Source organism: Cariama cristata, unplaced genomic scaffold, assembly GCF_000690535.1.
Source record: "Cariama cristata isolate BGI_N322 unplaced genomic scaffold, ASM69053v1 Scaffold8343, whole genome shotgun sequence".
In the NCBI taxonomy this organism is placed as follows: Eukaryota; Metazoa; Chordata; class Aves; order Cariamiformes; family Cariamidae; genus Cariama; species Cariama cristata.
This window is the reverse complement of record NW_009608874.1, coordinates 1-7,856: the sequence shown is the minus strand read 5'-3', so window position 1 is coordinate 7,856 and position 7,856 is coordinate 1. Positions and strand designations below refer to the sequence as shown.

At 37.0% G+C, this 7,856-nt stretch overlaps 1 pseudogene; it reads right to left on the bottom strand.

Moving 5' to 3' along the window:
- Positions 1-395: 395 nt before the first annotated feature.
- LOC104159416 lies at positions 396-818 on the bottom strand (annotated as a pseudogene).
- Positions 819-7,856: the final 7,038 nt, after the last annotated feature.

The following is a 7,856-nucleotide window of genomic DNA, read 5'->3' as shown; positions in this document are numbered from 1 at the left end:
CTTGTTTAGGAAGAATATAACCATATTTTATGAAAAGTATTGCCTTTGTGTAATTGCAATATATATTACAAAGCAACAGTGTAACTAAAAATTAAAAGAAACAAACATTTCACAGGATACAATATTTAAAGAAACACTTTGATGATTTACAGCTGCTTACTAAGCAAACTGTGTAGATCTTCAGAACACAATTTTGATATCATTCTAGACTGCAGATCATCCAAGTACACAATTACATAACTCCCATTGTCTTCAACTTTAAATTTAAAACTGCAATAATTTTTAAAAAATTATTTAAAAGCAGTATCAAGCAAACATTTGTCATATAATTCAATTTTAATGCATAAAAACTTACTGTATCAGCCTGAAATTTGCCTGATCTGCATAGTTAGAGATTATAAATTAGCTTTTGGTTTATTGAATTCTATTACTTTATCAGAATAAAGTTTAGCAATCTCTTGCTTAGTAAATCCATATTCTAGAAGTATCTCTTCTGTGTGTTCTCCTATAAAAGGATCTCTTTTAAATGATGGAACAGCAGGGGTCCTTGACAGAAGAGGTGCAGGTCTAGGACTTATCTCTTCTTGATCATTTTTGATAAAAGAACGACTTTGTTTGTTATGCTGATGTGAGGCAACATCATCAAAGGATAAAACAGGGGTCACACAGGCATCAGTACCATCAAATATGGTGCACCATTCAGCTTGTGTCTTCTGTGCAAATATGGATGCAAATTTTTTCTTCATTTCAGGCCAGTCAGAGAAACTCAACTGACTGGGAAGTTTATCTGAATCTAGCCCAAGACCTGAAAGGAGAAAAGCAAAGTTTTACTGTAGTATAGCTTAGATAAATTATCAAGTGCTGCCCACAGCTAAGTATGTTCCTCGAGAAGCTAGTATTTTGCAGGCAGTCTAGCACAGCAGAGCATACTAACTAAAAGTCACTCCAGATTTTATTAGGATACCTCTGAGGGGGAGGGATCAGAAGAATAAAACATTCTAGCACTTGCAATTAGACTAAACTACATCAGATGCAGCCTTTTAACTAACTACATATAATAAATACCCATTTGTATAAATACTTCGTAAGAGCAGCAGGTGCCTGGAAATAACATTTTGTCCTGAGAACATTTTCCGTAACAGGTATTGTATTCTCGACCTGGCAGTAGCAACACAAAACTCTGCTGAGCAGTCTCAGCCTACAGCAATATACTTATTTCACAGAAGCCAGTACATCTGCCAGAGCTGGACATTCAGCAGGCTACAGTTTCTGCAGTCCAACACAACCAGGTTATTTCTATGCCAGAGATGAGATGGTGGTGTGGACGGATATACTCGGGCTTGATGTGCATGAGGTAGCTCAGCTGCAGGTGCCTTCAGGCTAACTGGCCTGCTTCTCGACTGCCTCAGTCCAAACGGACTCCAGCAGTGTCTACTGCTCTCCCTTCTTCAGCACACTTCCCAGGTTCCAACTCTCCACTGCCACTCTTTTGGAAAAGTGAAACCCATAGCCTTTACACTCACTAACTGCTTAAGAACTCTGCTTCCCAGCAGATCTGTCTCATGGACCACCTACATATGCAATACGCACATCCCCTCCAGCACACAAGAGCAGAAGATGGACACACAGGCTTTGTACTGAAAATTTCCTGAACTAGGCAAGTCCTAGGTCCTTCCCTTAACTAAGCATCACCTTCCCTCTCATTGAGGAGTCTACATCTCTCCTGTGCTGCCAGTTTCCCACCTCTGTTTCCTCTTCTCAAGGATTCTGCTCTCTGCACTCCTTACCCTTCCATTCTCCTACTGCAAGAATTGTTATCACTTCTTGTAGGGTTTATCTCAAAAAGGAGGTAAGAAACAAGAAAAAGAAAAGGCAATTAAACCACACTTTGAAAATGGAGATAGTACAAACAGAGCTACAAACAGAGTCTATGATATCAAAGAGAAATCGGAAGTGGTATATTGAAGGCTATCCAAACAGTCACATCTTGAAATTCAGGAGGATGAACAGAGCAGGAAAAAATTCAGAAAAAGCAGGGATAAGAAAGAAGTTAATTTGAGAAATAAGAAAGGCTAGAGAACAATTATCATCAAAATGCTTCACAACCAACCAAAAAAAGGGAGCTGCTTAGAAAACAACAGCTCTGTGTAAAAGGCAGAGGAAATGTGGAGTTCTGCAAACAATTTTGAGCATTCTTTCTTATATCTTTGGATATCTGGTATCAGACTGATGACTTGACTTGCAACTGTTAACAGGCTTGGCTACTAGATGCCTTTGCAGGTAGAATTTACACAGAACTCATCTAACCTTTAGCTGTAGATAGGGAGAAAAAAAACTTTCTGTATCTTCTATTTCTACAGCTTCCTTATCACTGAGAGGCGTAGACATACAGCTACTGAAACATACAGGGGAGAAGAAAGGAAGAGAATGGCCTTTCCTGTGCTCTTTAAGTTCTTTCTTTCTGCTCTTAATCTCTACTACATGCACTCCTTGGGGCTCATAGTGCCCTCCAAGTTATCATGATATTTAAGAATTTCACTGCTGATCACAAGATTCTTAAACAATAGCTTTGAAAATGAATACATGCGTTGAAATCTTACTTTGGTACTGCAAAGGAAAACACAGAGAAATTGCCAATCTCCAGACTCAAAAATACAGCCTTGCAGTTATTCATGTTTAGAAGAAGATTGACACAAAGACAGAATAATCATTTTCACATCTTACTAGAGGTTCCTACGGATATCAGGATAAGTATTAGTACAAGGTAAACATGAGTCCTTATTAAGTTACCAAGTCACATGCACTTTAAATCACTAAACTTACAATCTAGTCTTGATAACCAGTCGTATCATCCTAAAAAAAGGTCGGCTGAAGATTAGTCATACTGGTTGAACATCCATAATCAAAGAGAAGCGAACAATGCTTTCAAAATTTATTTGATTATTAATCTTCAAAGTATAATGCTAAAGATGAACAGTGCTATATAGTTTACTTAAGAACTAGGAGGTGTGACCAAATTTATCTTCCACAATAAGGAAAGCTAAGTAACAACACACTATCTGAGATGCTGTCTCAATGCACGAAATCTTGTTAATTGGAAACATTGTTTCTTAAGTATTTATTTGCTTATTAATTACAGTTTGGGTTCTAGTAGCCAGTCCAACATGAACAGAGCTCTATCATTATCCCATTACACAACTGTATTTGAAGCCCGCACCAGATGGAAAGTTGGCTGAACCTAACCGTACATGCTCTAGCAAAACAGAATGATGTGCAGAACCTGGAATTTAGTATTACATGCTCATTTTCCATTGACCAATGAAGACTTAAACTTTAAATAGCATGAACCGACAGCACTTAAGCACTACAGCTTCTCATTTTCCAGCTTGTGTGAACCATTTGTGGTGCTGACGAACAGAATCACAGCAGGAGCGACTGAGTCAACAAGGAAACAATTACACAGCACAGAATTGGTTGGGATACCACAGGATGACAGATTTCACCCAACATAATCAAAAGCAAAGTATCTTTTACATAGAATATCTGGTAAAGCAATCACAACTTGTTTCAAAACTTTTTTGTTCAAATTTTCATCTAGGGATTTTTGTTTAGAAAAGCCCAGTAACCTACCCTAGTGCAGCTTTGAAATAATGATTTTTGAAAAATGAAAAATTAAGTCTCCTTATAATGATATAGCTTTAAGTCTCCTTTAAATGCTATAGTTTTATTGACTTACATATGCACATCATTAATGCAACAAATTGGAATCTCTATTTCTGCAGAACTCTTAGACAAACTCTTAGTAAAATTAGGCATCTAATACAAGAAAAGAGAAAACAGTAAAATTCATTAGATAAATCAGTGAAGTTGCTTTGGCATGTTGGAAATAAACAGTTTCTTACAGTATTTCAGCCATAATGTTTTAAAACATTATTTAGGATCCCTAGCGGAGCTCGTTGAAGATTTTCTCATTTTTAATGTGCTGATTTTCTTTTCAAAATTGCCTACTCATAGCACATTAACTTTGAAATTATATTGTACAATATGACTGAATAGAACCATCTGGTATGGGAATTCTTAATTTTGGCCCAAACCACAGCCAAAAGGTGTATGCCACTGCTCGTTCTCTCTCTAAATATAATTCATTCTCACTCTGAGAGGGAATTAACTTCAGAATATTCCAAGACAGTAGTGAATTTTCGTTAAAGTAATCATAAAAGTTTCTTCTCTGCTCAAAGTTTCTGAAACTAAGTAATTTTTTAAAAAGTGACAGTTCAGCAAAAGGTTGATCAGGCCCAGGGTACTATCAGAGCATCACTGTAAATGCATCCATAGCTGTACTCCCAGTTTATATATTGAATTACCATGGTTGCAAATGTTTTCGTGCAGCAAGAACCTGGCACTCTACAGTATTGGTACAATGTTTAAGGCTTATCATGATAAGTATATTTGAATAAAACTTAACACTACGTGTAACTGAGGGTGTCTAAAACTTAATGAGGAAACTGTTTGTCCACATTATACAACTTAGTAACAATGTTGTATTTAATTCTGTACATTAGCGGGTTTTTAATACAGTACACAATAGTTAACAATCACAAAATGGAGAGCCCTGTGAAAGTCCTTCATAATGATGTAAAGTATGTTTTTCAAGTACTTCCTAATTTTGTTTCCTTCTTTTTAAATAGAAGTCACACAATGTAGGATTATCAAAGTAGTATGAAAGGACTACTATCAAATACATGTTCAGAACTTTAGTGACTGCTAGTGCTCTTCACATCAACGGAAGCTGATACTAAGTTCAGTTTATCTAACTGAGTTTACACCACATGATTATGCAAAATCAAACCTTTACTCTTACCTACTATGCAAAATGTACTGTGTTCTGCATGCCTCTTGTAGCCTGGCTACAGTGATACTAAGCACATATTGCTAAAAATTGAGAGAAACCTGCAGAAGCAATTTACAGGTCAGTTGGAAGACATTCTGACTCTTTCTGTCAAAACACTGAGACTTAACATTAGTAGCACATGTTTCTTACATCAGATTTTTCATAAGATGCAAAGGCATTTTAGTTATTTATTGGCTGACTTTTGTAGTAATATAAACAAAAGGATTTTGTTTATTTATATAAACAAAAGGATTACACATTGTTTGTTAACAGCAAATAGCCTGTGATAAGCCCAGAATGCAACTCCTAATATTAGAGCTACTACAGCAATTATTTACCATATCTATTTTATATAGCTTCCGTTTCTCATATAATCTTTTTTTAAAAACTAATAAATTTGTAGTAAGCAAGAAATTTAATTTTCCCTGCTGAGCACGATTTACAAAGCCAACAATCTTCTCAAACTAAGATAGTGTATTTTCTTAACCTGAATTCCTTTCCCTCTGCAGACCCCTTAAGAACTTTTCTCACTATGTCATTAACTGCACTCTGGTTCAGCACTGGATTCCTAGTTCTGCAGGGAAACACTGAAGTGAACCAAAACCAAACGCAAATTGGTTTCACTTCAGCTAACCAGAATTCTGTGAGCAGTGACAAATGGTTCAGAAATCATGTTCCTTTCTCAATTCTGCAATCTTTAAACCTCCAACTCTAGCATCTACAACATCTGTATCCTTGTGTTCTCATTATACAGGAGTGGCAAAAGTAACCTATTCTCTGAATATGGACAGAGAGACATAAAGTGGCTTTTTGAGTATATTTTATCTGGAACAGCACCAAATTGCTCACCAGCAGAACTGACTAGAATTATGGGAAAAAAGTATGAAATAAAATTATGGAAATTGTAACTGGAGTATACAATTTTAAAACTACTTCAAAGCAGGGAATTAATGCCTGGAACAGACGACTCAGCTCAAGTCAAACCTCCTCAGGTTTGTGAAAGAGCAATACAATTCTCACAAGCAGCCTTTTCTTCCCTATAACATTCAAAGGCTTAAATTCTGAATTGAATTTCTGCAACAGATATCTCAGAAAGGAAAAAATCCCCAAGCCACAAGAAGGATCTGCTGTTCTAATTTAGTACACTATTGCTTCAGAAAGCTTGCAATCATAACTACTGAAGGGGATAAATATTTCCTATTTGAAAAGCTGAACAATTCATAATATGCACCTAAAATATGACAAAGACAGACCACTTATTTTAAACGGAATATTGTTAAAATATCTTGAGTTCAGTCTGATACTTTAAATAACACACTCTTACAAAATAAACAAATTATTGACTGTAAACAAGCAAAGATAGTGATACAATTAAAGGCGAAACAGAAGACTGTAGTCTGTATGTTGGATTTTTTAAATACGATAGACTGAAACATAGGCACAGCTGTGATTGCAGTTGTTGTCTATTTACAAATGGACACTCCACTTCTTTATTGCTGAAATAGCTATTTTTGAAACTTCAGCTGTTAAAATCAAGCCATATCTGTGCATTGTAAGCATCAGGAATACTTTCAAACGTGAAAACAAAGTTGTCCAATGTGGGTGCCCCAATATAGGCAGATGAAACCGTAGTTGCTGCTCCGATTTTATACTCTATATTTCTGAGAAACAACTAAGAGAAAAACAGAATTTCAGCATTTTCCTCAGTAAAGAGTTATCTAAGTAAGACAGAAACTGGTCAGTGATCATGTTATATTGCCTGACCACTGGATTCATCCATCAGAGGCTTCTTTCTAGATAAGCTGGCTGGCTAGTTGAGAGAGAAAAGCCTGAGTATAGCCCTGTGGCAATGATCAATACAAGGCGGCTGCAGTTTCCTGCAAAGGTTCACTGAGAAGAGTGGCAAACAACATCAGACTCCATTACAGAATTTGTCTTCTTTTTGAGCAAATACGGATTCCATCCCACTCCTGTAGCTTAAAAGTCAGTGTTATTCAACTTAATCTCTAGAGAAGAATAAAATACTGCAGCCATGAATACTGCAGGCCAGCATTTGATCACTTTAAGTCAAACATACGGGTATTGGTGTAAGCAGCTTTATTCTTTTGTTTCCTTTGTATTCAATACAGGCATTCTCCCTGAAGACATGTATTGGAATTCCAAACTCCCTAACCTCCAGAGCAAGGGCTTACATTTCACTTTGATGCAGTTCTATATTTATTTTTGTTCTCCAACTCCATTTCTTGCAAGCAAAAATATCTCAAGGGATTGGATGAGAATAACATTTCAAAGAACTACAAAGTGTGGAATAATCAACTATATTTTCTTTCAAGTAGCTTAGAACTGGAGTTCACAAACAAGTTATTCTCAGGACAATGCGGGACAAAGAACCAGCTTCTTCAGACAAGAATATGGCTCTTCCAAAGTCGACATCTGATCTGGGGGCAGCACACAATGCTGGACGTCTCTGAGTCTCTCCAGGAGCCTGCCTTATGTGTTTCATCTATCAGCACATATCAATGTGATTATCTACACAATTGCGCAGACCTTTTTAAGCTACACAGAGAAGCAGACATTTACAGCCACAGGTATGCAAGAACTTTGGGAGCATCACAGGCTGCAAGAGAACAAACTCAAAGTGTACAGAACAAGATCTGTCTTTGGGATCCTGCTCACCAAAGGAATATCCCACCTTACAACCCCATACCTTCATTTCATCTTACCCGGTTCCTGAATTTCAAAAACTCCTGGAAGTGCAGGCCCTGGCACTGACTGCACATAGCCGATTGGGACTGAATTGGCAGTAACTGCCTGTGAGAGGAATTGTCATGGTTTAACCCCATCCAGCAACTAAGCCCCACACAGCCACTCACTCACTCCCCTTCCCCCTGGTGGGATGAAGGGAGAACTGGAAGGGTAAAAGTGAGAAAGAAACCCGTGGGTTGATATAAAAACAGTTTAATAA